Source organism: Phyllostomus hastatus, unplaced genomic scaffold (assembly GCF_019186645.2).
Source record: "Phyllostomus hastatus isolate PE091 unplaced genomic scaffold, TTU_PhHast_1.1 phas_scaffold_1674, whole genome shotgun sequence".
Lineage (NCBI taxonomy): Eukaryota > Metazoa > Chordata > Mammalia > Chiroptera > Phyllostomidae > Phyllostomus > Phyllostomus hastatus.
In genome coordinates this window covers 20,038,110-20,052,210 of record NW_025334011.1, presented here as the reverse complement: position 1 = coordinate 20,052,210, position 14,101 = coordinate 20,038,110, and the positions used below count along the sequence as shown (strand labels likewise).

Below are 14,101 nucleotides of genomic sequence, written 5' to 3'. Positions count from 1 at the left end.
GTGGGGCAGGGATCTGAGAGGGAACAATAGTCCTTGCTCTCCTCTCTGTTGCATTTCAGTCCCTTCTGCCACTTCCCCTGAGCAAACTGGGCCCTTCTGGTGCTGATTCCCATGTGGGTGGGATTGTGTACATTCTAGGACCCTGTGGGTCTCTCCAACAAACTCTCCTGTGAAGCTGTAAGTGTCTCCTGGCACCTCAACCCCTACAGGTGTTTTCAATCAATGTTTTGAGGCTTTATTTATCTGTGCTGGACCCCTGGGTTGTGTGGTCTGTCTCAATCCCCAGTTTTGCCAGGTTTATCTGTCTGGATGAATGTGTCTATTTTAATTCCTTGGTTGTTGGACTTCCATACAGTTCAATTTTCTGTCCGTTCTGGTTGATATTTTGTTTCTACATTTTTGTTGTCCTTATTTTGGTTGTGTGAGGAGGCACAGTGTGTCTACCTATGCCTCCATCTTAGCTACACTTTTGTATTATTTTTAATATAATCTTTATTATATACTTTTTCCATTACCTGTTTATTCCCTTATAACCCGCTCACCCCAGCAACCACTGTTGTTCATGTCCATGAGTCCTTTTTCCTTTTTTATTATTTATGTGAGCCTAATTAAGGGCAGACAGGTATTCCCCTGCTTCCTTTTTGCCATCCTTAACCCCCCTTTCCTGAGAAATAAAGCATGGTTGCTACTTTAGTTTTGCAGTTTTTCTTCTTGATCAGTTATCTTAGTCTGTAAGCCCAAATTAGCATTATCAGAATTTTGGAAAATTTTACTTTGCAGCAGCTGAAGCAGATGGTTGCTGGATGAATTCTTCCTTATTAATTGCTGGATATTCTTGTCTTTAATTGGACACCTTTTTCTGTTAGATTCAGGAATGTGACTTTTCTTCAACGTAGCTGTTTCTATTCAAAATGGCTAAACCAGAGCCAGCAAAATTATAGCCAGCTGTATGGATATGAATAGGCTTGAAGTACAAAAGAATAATCAAGCTTCTGGGAAGTGTTGTGTCCCAAGGTGGAAGACATTATTTTATAGTTCAAACTCATTTATAATAAATACATTATCTCTACAGGTTAACAAATAATAACCTTTCACAATACTCAGATCCTTGCAAGTGTCCCAGTGGACTGTAGAAATGTGCACCCTGTGGAAGAGTCTCTCAGTATTCTCTTCTCTTGTGAGTCCACTGTGTATTGCTTGGAATGACTTTTGTGAAGGCCAAACTAAAGCCTTCTGTTTTTACATGCTGGAAGAAAAATACCTCTGGGCTTTTAGATCTCCAAGTACATTCCCTAAATGTGTGCTACATGCATGCTAAATTGTGTGCTAAATGTACACAAAATAACCTTCCGGGTACTTCAAAGTTTCTGCTGCACCACTGACCATGAGGTGAAGAACATTCATGCTCTGTGCATGTACTCTCTGCTCCTCTTACTTCTCTGCAGGGAGGATCTGGGCCCTTCCCCCCCACCCCCATACACACTGGGGGAGCCCACCTTGTGGCATTGTGTGTGACACCATGCCTTGGTCTGCTTGAATTAGTTGAAAGTGGTCATCAGAGGATTCTCTGTGCCATGAAATTCCCTTCTAGATATGAATTTGGCCCAAATCTGTTCAACAACAGATCTCGTAGATCCATCCTCTAAAACATTTCCTTATGGCTCAATGGCCAATTCTGATTCACTGGCAGCACTTGTAAATTGACAGCATCATTGATCCACTTCCTATTCTTCTTTTTGACATCAGATTATTCAAAGAACCTTTCTTTTCTTGAGGTTAATTCAGTAAAAATAATGGATAAGCTACTGCTTCCACCACTTTAAATATGATGTTGATCTCTGTGCCCTTCTTCCCCACAGAGAACTCTCAGATATGGCAGCTGAATAGAAACTCCAACTTGTAGTTGGGTCACATGAACATGTTCTAGCTAAACAGTGTGACACCTTCAATTTTAGTTTGTTGTACAACCGCCAGCACCTTACTTGGAATAATAGGTTGGCCAAAAAGTCCATTTAGTTTTTTCCATAAAATAAAAGACACATTTTTCATTTTTGCCAATAACTTTATTGATTTGGATATTTTGAGTATGTCGGCTATCTCCTACTATTGACTTCTAGTGTGTAGAGGCCAGGGATGCTGCTAAACATCTTCCAATTCATAAGATACCCCCACAGCAAACAATTATTTGATTGAAATGTCAATAGTACCAAGAAACTTCTTAAACCACTTTTGACATGTTTGATCAATCATAGCACCTTCTCCATATACTGCACAAATCTTTTTTTGTGTTTGAGTTTTTACCTTTCTCTTTTTTAATAGAAAAAAAAATTAATTACATACACCCAAGTACTTTATGACCAAAAATATGGAAAGTTTCACAAATTTTCATGTCATCCTTGTACAGGGGCCACGCTAGTCTTCTTTGTATCATTTCAATTTTAGTATGTGCTGCTGAAGCAAGCATGAATTTTTACCTTTCTTGAAATAATAAAGCATAATATCCCAAAATTGTTGCATATCTTCTTCCCTCTTCAATACTAGAAAGGCTGCACAAAAATTCACCAATTTTGATAATTTAAAAAAAATGCATACTTATATGACAGTGGTCACAATACAGCCTAACAAAATTGTTTCAAATGAAGTTAAAGACAGCTAAGCACTAGTAGTGTTTTTTCCATCTTATGGAAAAAATAAAATGATTTTTTTTGTCAACACAATACCTTCATGCAATCTGTTTTAACTGCATTCTTATTTACAGTTTTTGGTCGTATAATATTGACAATCTAATTTATCTTTGACCTTTCATACTCTTTTATGTCACCCTTTTTCTAAGATGGCAAGATCTTCAGATTGCCTTAAGTGAAGTCTTGGCTTCAAAGGCTACTTCTCACAAGGATCCTGATGAAATCTCTCTTTAACTGACTTCATTAAATGAGTCTCTGTTATATGACCTCATTGGACTAAATACACCTCTTAGGTAGAAGAAGACAGCAGCTCCATTTTGATAAAAAGGTTTAACAAAGTAATTTAATTGCTGGCTCAAATGACCCAAGCTTAGCATAGGTACATAGATCAACCACTCTAGAACTAGGAGGAGAAGGAGGAGGGGGAGGAGGAGAGAAAGAATTTGTTTGTGACTTCCAAAGAGAAAGATGGTTCTCAGGGCAATCCTTTTAGAACCTGGAATTCTGTTGGAACATTCTGTTGGTTCATGCACTATGAATGTAGTGATATTATTGAATGCATAAAAAGCATATGAAATACAAATTTATGAAGAAGCAGCATTTAAAAAAAATTACCAAAGATGCCCTGACTGATGTGGCTCAGGAGTTTGACAGATGGGCTGTGAACCAAAAGGTCATCAGTTTGGTTCCCAGTCAGGGCATACACCTAGGTTGTGGGCCAGGTCCTCAGTTGGAGGCATGTGAAAGATCAATGTTTCTCTTACACATTGATATTTCTCTCCCTCTCTTTCTCCCTACATTTCCCTTTTTCTAAAAATAATAATAGTGATAATTTTTTTTAAAGAATGATCAAAGATGCTGAGTTAACTGTGTAGCTGCAGAGCTGCATTTATTTGCAGATTATTCTGGACACATGACTTTTAATTTAGATCAAATGACTAGTTGCTCATTCTTTGATCCAAGGTTCCATGGACATGTGTGAACAGTGAAGCAATAGGTGTTAGTGAGTTGTCTCTCTTCAAAAAAGAGAAACAACTTCACAAGCAGTTGAGGACACTACTTGTTTAATCCATGTCCTCAGATAGTTCAAACAGAAAATCAGTTCAGTGAATCCCAAAAGTGTTTTTTTTTCCCTCACCCAAATCATAGAATCAAAAGAAAGCTCTCTCAGGAGTTCATTCAGCATACCTGAGACTAAGGCACTCAGTGGAGACCTTGAAGGCAGCACAGCTCTTTCCTCACACTGGTCACAGCCAATCTAACCTGCTCACAGAGTATGGTTTGGTGGGTGTAGAGGGTTATCTCATTTAACACTCAAATGCAACAATAATTCTTTATATTTTGGGGCCACAGACTTCTTTAGTAACTTACGAAATTCAATTTATAAATCTGCTCAGAAAAATTTCACAACCAATTTGGACAGTTTTACAGATTTTAAACTCATATATTAGAAAAATAAAATGAATAATAAGAAACAAAGTAAGCTGCAAAAAATCATACACACCTAGACATTATGTTAGAAAAATAAGCATAAACAGAAAATTATAATTCTCCTTTCCAAATGAGATGCATTCTCCCCCAATATCATTTAGAAGGAGAACCTGACTCAGAATGCACACTAATGTTAAGGATCATGAAAGATTTGGTGAATAGAAAGTTTACTCAACTGTGAGTCAGAGAGTACAGTTTTAATTTTTGTTCTAATGTAAATTCTGCTAATAACCACCTGCATGACTTTGGGCAAGGAACCTAATCCTTTAGGGACTATTCTTCTCCTTCTTCTCCTTCTTCTCTTCCCCCCACCCCTCCTCCTCCTCCTCCTTCTTCTTCTTTTATTTTTTATTGTATTTTTCCATTACCATTTATCCTTTTCATACCCTTTTTCACCTCCATCCACCACCCTCCCCCTGCTATCACCATACTGTTGTCTGTTGGGGACCACCCTGCTTGGTCTCAGGAAGCTGTAACCCCCCCATGACTTAGGCTGAGTGAAAGACCTCCAGACCAGAAGCCACTAAGGAGACAAAAGTTATTTCCCGGGCATGAACACTGCCTATTCTAATGCCTGGCTCCCTTGCATGATCGGCAGTCAAAGATGGTTAACAATGCTCTAAGAAAGAGAATGAATCTAAGACAGACGCGATCATGTGGGAATGCCCTAAGGGAAGAGACTCACAGGGCTGTGGAAATGAAGGGGTGATCGACATTAACCCCTGCCCCCTCAGCTTTGTCAAAGCCTGAGTCCTTGTGAGAAATCCAAGTCTCCTGGCTGCCTTTGTTTTCTCTGTTAACTCAGGCCTGCAGGGGTGGTATAGCCCAGACCAGAAATGGCGGACCACCGGGGTAATCAGGCCTAGAACATAGAATATGCAAGATCCTGTGAGATTTGTTTGCTGGAGGATGTTATTAAGTTGGAATTTAAAGGCACAGACAGGAAACCTTTGGAAATTGTAGTCCTTTCATATGTTAAAAACCCCAAACTTTGCCCAGAATCATAGTAGGGGTTCTGTCTGCACCTTTGTAAGTCATCTACTTCTTTTCATCTTTTCTGCCAGACTGTGAATCCACAAACTAAGTCTGTATTCTCAATAAAAATCTGCTTGGGAATAGACATGGTGTGCTCTCCACTAGAGAGAGTGGCCATGGTGCTCTCCACGAGAGAGTGGCCCTTCTATCCCTATTCCCCCACAGGACCTGGTTGTCTCTGTGTGTATTTTTTCTCATGTTTTGACGAGCATCCTCAGCAGAGATGGATATTGCTGGCTGGTATCTGCCTACATTTGTCCATGTCCATGAGTTCTTTTTTTTTTTTTTGCTCAATCCTTCCACCCTCTAACCACCCCCACACTAGAGCTGTCAGCCTGCCCTCTATGAGTTTGTCTCTATTCTGTTGAGTAATTCAGTTTGTTCATTAGATTACACATATGAGTAAAATAATATCGTATTTGTCTTTCTCTGACTGTTTACTTCACTTAGCATAATGTTCTTCGGGTCCATCTGTGATGTCACAAAGAGTAAAATTTTCTTCTTTTTTTGTGGCTAAGTAATATTCTGTTGTGTAAATGACCCATAGTTATTTTATCCACTCATCTACTGATGGACATTTGGGCTGCTTCCAAATCTTGGCTTATTGTAATTAATGCTGCAATGAACATAGGGTTCTTATGTTCTTTCAAATTACTAGTGTTTCAGATTTCTTCAGATAAATTCCCAGAAGTGGAATCATTGGGTCACAAGGCAGTTCCATTTTTAATTTTGGGGGTAATTCTACGCTGCTTTTCTATTTTTAAAATGAGTTGCACAAAAGGTGTTACAAAGCACCTTTGTTTTTCACATTCTTTGGTGTATAAACAGAAGAAAACATAAGAAAACTTAATTTTCCCTTTTTTGACTATAAATAGATTCAATAAGTTACCTTGAATATGGCAGAATTAGTATACAGACAACCTTATTTAACTTCTCTGTGCCTCAGCTGCCTCATATGTAAAGGAAATAATAGCGCCAACCTCATAAAATGATTCAACACATAAACAGCACATAGAACAATGCCTGGCACATTATAAGTGCTACATAAGTATTGACTGATGTCATCATAATCCAGGTTGTGGAACACCCACTCCCCCACGACTGTCCTCATCCTGCTCTTATCCACAGAAACGCTCCCAGAGCCCCAGCACAGCCACCACTTAGCACTCCCGCAGCTGCCGCCAGAGCCCCTTCCACTACAGCACCCCTCCCTTCCATGGAATCTGGTTTCACTGGTAGTGCAGATGCTGCTCGTATAGCTTCTGTGGCTGTGGTAGTCAAGGCAGTTGCCTGACAAAGCTCTCCTTCCCCTTCCGTCCCCAGCATCACTCATAACTCTCTCTGAAGATACTAATACCACAGTCATGCTGGACAGCACAGAATAAGGGAACCCCTTATTCTGTCTCACACTGGGGTCCAGGGAAAGTGAGGTGAGGGGAGGCAGGAAGTTGGGGGAAACTGTGCTAAAGGAAGAGAGTACGATGGTTTTAGCCAACCTCTATGATAGAGACATGTTTATTACCAGCAGCCTGAGTTTCATGTTATAATTCAGTCTCCACCAAGAATATCATTTTTTTTATTATAAATTACAAAGCTTTTTTGGCTAACTCAGAAACCTACTGTGTAGTATAGTCCATTAATCAGTGCCTTTATTTGCATGGTTTTGGTCAAAACTGATATCCTAATAGACATACCAATGTATTTTAACTAATACTATTACTCCACCCTATTAGGTATATGAAAATATTCAAGCAAGTAAGAGGCCTGATTTTAAGGAGTAAATAAATGTCTAAATTTATTTTGGACAGAATATAGTTTGTGGCTTCAAAAAATAAAAGTATCAAAATTCTTTACTCTGGGCTTCCTTAACCATTAAACATATGAAGTATAACTTAGACATAGGCAGACAAATTACATAACCCTAACTCAAGAAAAAAAATTATTTCAATTTTAAAAGACAATGATTGCTCTCCTAACTTGTAAGACTGGAACACACTATATCACCAAGTTAGAGTGCATTTGCACATATTTTTATTTTTAAAAAATATTTCTTAAAATACGAGATCATGTATTTGTTACATCATATTTAACTTTTTCATTAATATTAAAGTCATTTTAAACCCAATTAAAAAAATGGGCAAGGGACCTGAACAGACTCTTCTCCAAGGAGGACATACAGAGGCCTCAGAGACACATGAAAGGATGCTCAGCATCATTAGCCATCAGAGAGATGCAAATTAACACCACCGTGAGATACCACTTCCCATAAGTCAGCATGGCCATCATAAACAAATCAACAAACAAGGACTGGTGATGTTGTGGAGAAAAGGGAACCCTAGTGCACTATTGGTGGGAATGCAGACTGGTGCAGCCACTGTGGAAAACAGTATGGAACTTCCTCAGAAAACTAAAAATGGAACTGCCTTTTGATCTGGCAATTCCAGTGCTGGCATTATACCATAAGAATCCTGAAACACCAATTCAAAAGAACCTATGCACCTCAATGTTCATAGCAGCACAATTTACAATAGCCAAGTGGTGAAAGCAAACCTAAGTGCCTATCAGTAAATGAGCAGATCAAAAAACTGGAACATTTACACAATGGAATTCTATGCAGCAGAAAGAAAGAAGGAGCTCCTACCTTTTGGGACAGCATAGATAGATCTGAAGAGCATTATGCTAAGTGAAATAAACCAGAAAGTAAAAGACAAATGTCGTGTGATCTCACCCATAAGTGGAACCTAATCAACAAAACAAACAAGCAAGCAAAATATAACCAGTGACATTGAAATAAAGAAGAAACTGACAGTAATCAGAGGGGAGGGGTATTATGGGGGGAAAGAAGGGGAAGGGTCATAAAGGAACATATATAAAGGACCCATGGACAAAGCCAAAGTGGGGAGGATTGAAGAGGGGAAGTGGAGATGGATGGGGTGGGGAGGAGTTGTGAGGGAAAATGGAGACAACTGTACTTGAAAAACATTAACATTTTAAAATTAAATAATTATTAAAGTAAGTTTAAATAAAATTAAATCACTTAACATTAAACTTAAAAGAAAGATAAAGGCATCATATGAAATTTATTTTAAAAAGTTGCTACTTACTATTAGAAGCCAGGATTCCAATTATCATAGTAGCATTTCTTCTTACAATTTTGTCTTCATAGGTGAGCAGTTTAGTTAAAGTTCACACAGCTCCAAGTTCAAGGAGGGTTGATTTATTTTCCTCACCTGACATTATAGGTAAAAAGAAAATCATGCATGGATATCATCAATTTCACCAAAACTTCTCTGTGTTATTCCAATTCCTCATTTGCCACCTGCCTTTCACACTCCTCTGCAGCCACACACATTTCTCTCAGAGTGGACTTTAGAGTACAAGCATCCTGGACATCAACTGTTCTACCTTTCCCTTGATGTTTACAAAGCTGGTGTTCTCTCTCTCTCTCTCTCTCTCTCTCTCTCTCTCTCTCTCTCTCTCAAATTAAATTAAATGTATTGGGGTGAAATTTGTTAGTACAGTCATATAGGTTTCAAGTGTACGTTTATATGATACACACTCTGTATATTGCATTGTGTGCTCACCACCTGAAGTCAGTCATATTAGGCCACCATATATTTGGCTCCCATTACCCTTTACCACCCCCCACTCCCTTCCTTCTGGTAACCACCATGTTGTTGTCTGTGTCTATGAGTTTCAGTTTTATATCCCACATATGAGTGAAATCATATGGTTCTTAGCCTTTTCTGATTGATTTATTTTGCTTAGCACTGTCATTCAGTTTTTAGCTCACCCTGCATCTCCCGAGAGGTCTCGTCTGACCACCCTATCTAATGTCATTACCACATCCAAGTCTCCCTTATCTTTCTCTATCCCACTTTATTTTTTCATACCACTTAATGACCTCCGTGCATTGTTTGCCTAGTCCACTATAACTTAACTTCCCATGAGGACGATACCCTTTCTGTTCTATTCTCTCACATCCTTAATGCCTAGCCCAGTGCCAGTCACATGTGGACATAGTTAATTACATAATTGCATCATTAGTTACAAAACTAATTAATATACATAGGAGTGTGTTATTTATTTTCTGTTGAATGATGGTCTTGAGTTCTTTGTGTTATTGACTTTTAATTTAATTCTATTGTGGTATGGCATAGATTCTATAAATGTAATTCTTCTAAATTGATTAAGCCTTGCTTTATGGCCCAGAAGATGCTCTATTTTGAAAACTGTTCTCTATTCACTTGAAAAGAATGTGTATTCCGCTCTTTTTGGAGTGCTCTGTAAACATCAATTAGGTTAAACTAATTCATATTGCAGTTTCAATTTTTTAGACCCTTAAGGCTTTACTATTGACTTGTACTTCCATTTATTCATGGGGCATCAAAATCCCCTGCTATAATTGTGGATGTCTATTTCTCCTTGAACTTCTAGCTTCATGTATTTTGAAGAGCTGCCATTAAGCATATAACTGGTTGGGATTTTTCAGAGCCTCTTGATTAGTTGATCTCTTTATCATTATAAAATGGTCTTCTTTACCTCTACTACTATCTCTTCTGTCTACTTTTATGATATTAATATAGCTACTCCATCTTTCTTTTAATTGGTGCTATCATAGGATATTTTCCCTCCTTTTACTTTCCAACAATTTGTCACATTCTAAGGGCATTACTTGATATGGCATGCAGTTTAGTCTTGCATTTTACCCAGTATAACACTCTTTCCCTATTAATTAAAGTACTTAGACCATTTACATTTAATTTGATTTTTGATATGATTAGGCTTAAATCTGTCATATTGTCATTTGTTCCATTGTTTATGTGTTTGTATTGTTTATGAGGAACATATAATAATGTGAATACACATTATTCTTTATTTTCCCTTTCTTTGTATAAACTAAATATTTCTTATGATTTTATTTCATTTCCTTTGTTGGCTTACTTGATATCACTCTTTGTTGTGTTATTTTCCTGGTTGTATCCGAGTCTGCAGCACACACAGCCTAGGACAGCGCGCTCCCCAGTGGCTGTGCGACGGCCTTCCTTCCGGCAGTGCGCCTCCCTCCCCTTCCATCCTGGTGCTGCTGCTGTCAGGTGTCTTCACACACATGCTTCAGACTGAAGATATGTGGTATTATTTTTGTTTCAAATAACCAGTTTGCTTTTTAAGTGATTTAAATTAGAAAAATGTCCTATTTGTTACTATTTCTAGTACTCTACCTTTATTCTTTGTGTAGATCCACATTTTCATCTGCCATCATTTTGCTTTTGCCTGAACTACCTACTCTACCGCTATTAGCAGTGCGGCCCTGCCTGCAATGAACAGCTTCAGGTTTTGAATGTCTGAAAAGGACTTTATTTCAGGATTCTGAAAAATATTTTCTATTTTTCTAGGTTGAAAGTTTTTATTTTTCTTTTAGTACTTTAAAGATGGTACTCCACGGACTTCTTGACTATATCATTAGTGGTGACAAATCTGTTGTCATCCTTATATTGGTTCCTCTGAATGTAATATTTGTTTTCTGGCTTCTTTTTTATCCTCAATCAAGGACATGCTCATTGATTTTAGAGAGAGGGGAAGGAGAAGAGAGAGAGAGAGGCATCAGTGTGGGAGAGGAACACCCATCAACTGGCCCCCATATGTGCCTCGACGTAAGATGAACCTGCAACCTAAGCTTGTGCCCTGACCAAGAATCAAAACCTGCAACTCTGCAGTTCATGGGACAGCACTCCAGCCAACAGAGCCACACCAGCCAGGGCTGTTTTCTGGCTGCTTTTAAGATTTTCTCTTTATCACTGGTTTAAAGCAATTTAATTGTGATGTGAGTTGGTGTAGTTTCTTCATATTCATTTTGCTGGGTTTTGATGAGATTCTTAGATATGTAGGTTTGGAGTTTTCATCAAATTGGGGGTATTTCTGGCCATTATATTTTAAAATACTTTTTATGTCCTTTGCCTTTTTCAGGAATTCTAGTCATGCATATATTGGGTCACTTTTGATTTATTTATTGATTTATATCCTTATTATGGGTTTCTTTTTCCTGCTTCTTTTTGATGCCTGATAGTTTCTTATTGGACGCCAGACATTGTGTGTATTTTTCCTACTTGGGTAATGAATATTTTTTTTGTATTCTAGAAATTTGTTCTGGGACACAGTTACCTGGAAAAAAATTCGATCCTTTCAGATCTTTCAGAACAGTGCTCAATCTAGGGCTAATTATTTCTAATTACGAGGCAAGATCCCTGTGTACTCTACACAAAGGTCTATGTATCCTGAGGTTTTTCAGTCTGGCTGGGAGAACAAGCACTACTTCCATCCTGTGTGAGCCCCAGGCACTGTTGCCACTCATCCTGCTGGGTTCTTTGTCTGACTTCAAGTGCTTCCCTCACCTGTATGTGCTGATCAGTACGCAGGCAAATACTTGAGTGGGACACTTTGATGATCTCAAGTTCTCTCTCAGTGCAACTCTTTCCTCTCTGCTATTCTAACCTGAAAACTTCCTGCTGTCTCTGTCAGCTTAGACTCCCAGTTCTGCCTTCACAACTCACAGAATCCAATAGGCTCCATACAAGCTGCCCCTACTTGTGCTGCGGTCCGGAAACTCTCTGAAATCAAGAAGCTCAGGAAGTCAAGGGCTTATTTCCTTTGTTTCTTGCCCCTCAGTGGTCACTGTCTTTCATTGTCTAGTAGTATTTTGCCAACTGCTACTTCATATATTTTGTTTATTTTTGGTTCTTTCATTTGGGTGAGGGGAGTGGTAAATCTGGCCCCTTACTCCATCTTGGTCAGAAGGCAAAGTCATTTGTCTTAAAAAACTATTTCAGAAAATACTGCTAGTATAAAACACCAGACTTACAGTAACTTCTGTATTGATTAAACATAAAATACATGCTTACTTATTTATCATGTGTCACATAAAAGATGGTATATAATTAGGTACATAAGACAGCCAGATAACTTATGATGACTCTGTAAACCTGAATGAGACTGATGCTACTACAGATGCATAATCCAATGTCTCCCTGAAACTGACCCAGAATTCTACATAATCTACTCATAAACTATACCTTCCAGAACGACTCTGTTTTTTTGTCTGGATTCCCAGTGATGACAAAAGTGACACAGTGAGCTGAGTATTTTACCATTTGCTAACCAAATATTTTGGTGTTCTCTCATACAAGTCCCCAACCAATGTTTTATTATCATTTCTTCAGGGAAAGGTCATCAAAGGACATGTATAAAAGGACCTATGGACAAAGACAGGAGGAAGCAGGGGAAGATTGAATGTGGGAGGTGGGAGTAGGTAGGGCAGAGTAGAGTAATGGGGCAAAATGGGACAACTGTAAATATACAACAATAAAAAAAATAAAATAAAATTGCTCCTTAGTTTAAAAGGTCATGTTAAAAATACCAAGTTACACAAAACTCTTCAGATAGTCCCAATTAAAATATTATGCAGTATAATAAAAATCTAATTTTATCACCATTTGGAACAAATCAAAATATAACCATGTTTTATGTTTGTAAATCTTCTATGAATAAATCTCTCAATAGAATTTAATTTGTAGCATTTACCATGTTTTAACAAACTTTACTTTTTACAACAGTTTTAGTACAAAGATAGTATAAGAAGTTCCCACATATATCACGCCAACTTTCCCCAATTACTAATATTTTACATTAGTAGGTAATTTGTTACGATTAATGAGCCACTGTGATATGTTATTGTTAATTAAAATCAATAGTTCATCCAAAATCCCTAGTTTGAGCCTGATGTTCTCTTCCTGCTCCAGGGCCCAGTGCAGGGTCCCCCAGGACTTCCTGTCGTCACTGCCCTCAGCCCCGCTCAGCTGTGGGAGTCTCCCAGACTTGCCTTATTTTGGTGGCTGTGCTGGTGTGGAAGGGCACTGGTGAGGTATTTGTAAATGTCCTTGAATGGGAATTTGATTTAAAAATATATATAATTAGACAGGGGTTACAGATTTGGAGGGAAAATAACACAAAAGTGCCATTTTCCTTATATTTTGTCAAGACCATTGACTTCATTACAGGATTATCAACATGACTTAGCACTTTTGATTGATTTTCACCACCTGGCTGAAGTGGTTTTGTTAGGTTTCTCCACTACAAACTTAATTCATTTTTTCCTGTTTCCATGTTGTACTCTTTTAGAAAGAAGTCACTGTGCACAGCCCACACCCAAAACAGTTATATTTTGCCTTCTGGAGGGCAGAGTATCTACATAAGTTATTGGGAATTCTTCTGCATGGGAAATCTGTATTTCCTCTCCCATTTATTTACTTAATCATTTATTTATTGAAGTATAGACTCATGGATATAATTTTCTACTTTGGGTTATAATCCAACACTACTATATTTTGTTGCTCTAATTGTTTTGGCTTTGACCACTGGGAGCTCTTTCAGCTCCTGTATCATTTACAATTTTTTAAACTACAATAAAATCTTCAGAATGACTCTTCTACTCAGTGACAATATTATTCCTTTAGATTAAGTTAGGCACTTAGGGAGAGACATTACCTTCAGACAATGCATTAAATGATATCTGGTTGTCTGAAGGAATTCATCTGACTGGAAGGAAGTTAAAGACTGGGGAAAGACATGTCCCTTACGTAGTAAATATTTTAAGCAAGTAACAAAATAGAAAGATAAACTGAGAAATTCAAACCTTTTAAAGGAAATTTATAAATGGCTTCGCATGTTTTGGCCAAAATTTCTTCTTCTGGATTATTAAGCATTAATATCACAGTTGCTACATTTTTGTTTTCAGTTGTTAATGGAGAAAACTGAAACAGAGAAAAGTATCAGGTTCACATGTGAGCTTTAAAAGCACATAAAAAATGAATGGTGTATTAAGACTTCAAAAGTAA

General features: G+C 37.9%; 1 non-coding gene across 1 annotated transcript; it reads right to left on the bottom strand.

The window, feature by feature from the left end:
* Positions 1–2,359: 2,359 nt before the first annotated feature.
* Positions 2,360–2,462, bottom strand: LOC123831375. Its single transcript, XR_006787897.1, has one exon. It is a non-coding gene; the product is annotated as a U6 spliceosomal RNA (small nuclear RNA).
* Between the last annotated feature and the right edge of the window lie 11,639 nt (positions 2,463–14,101).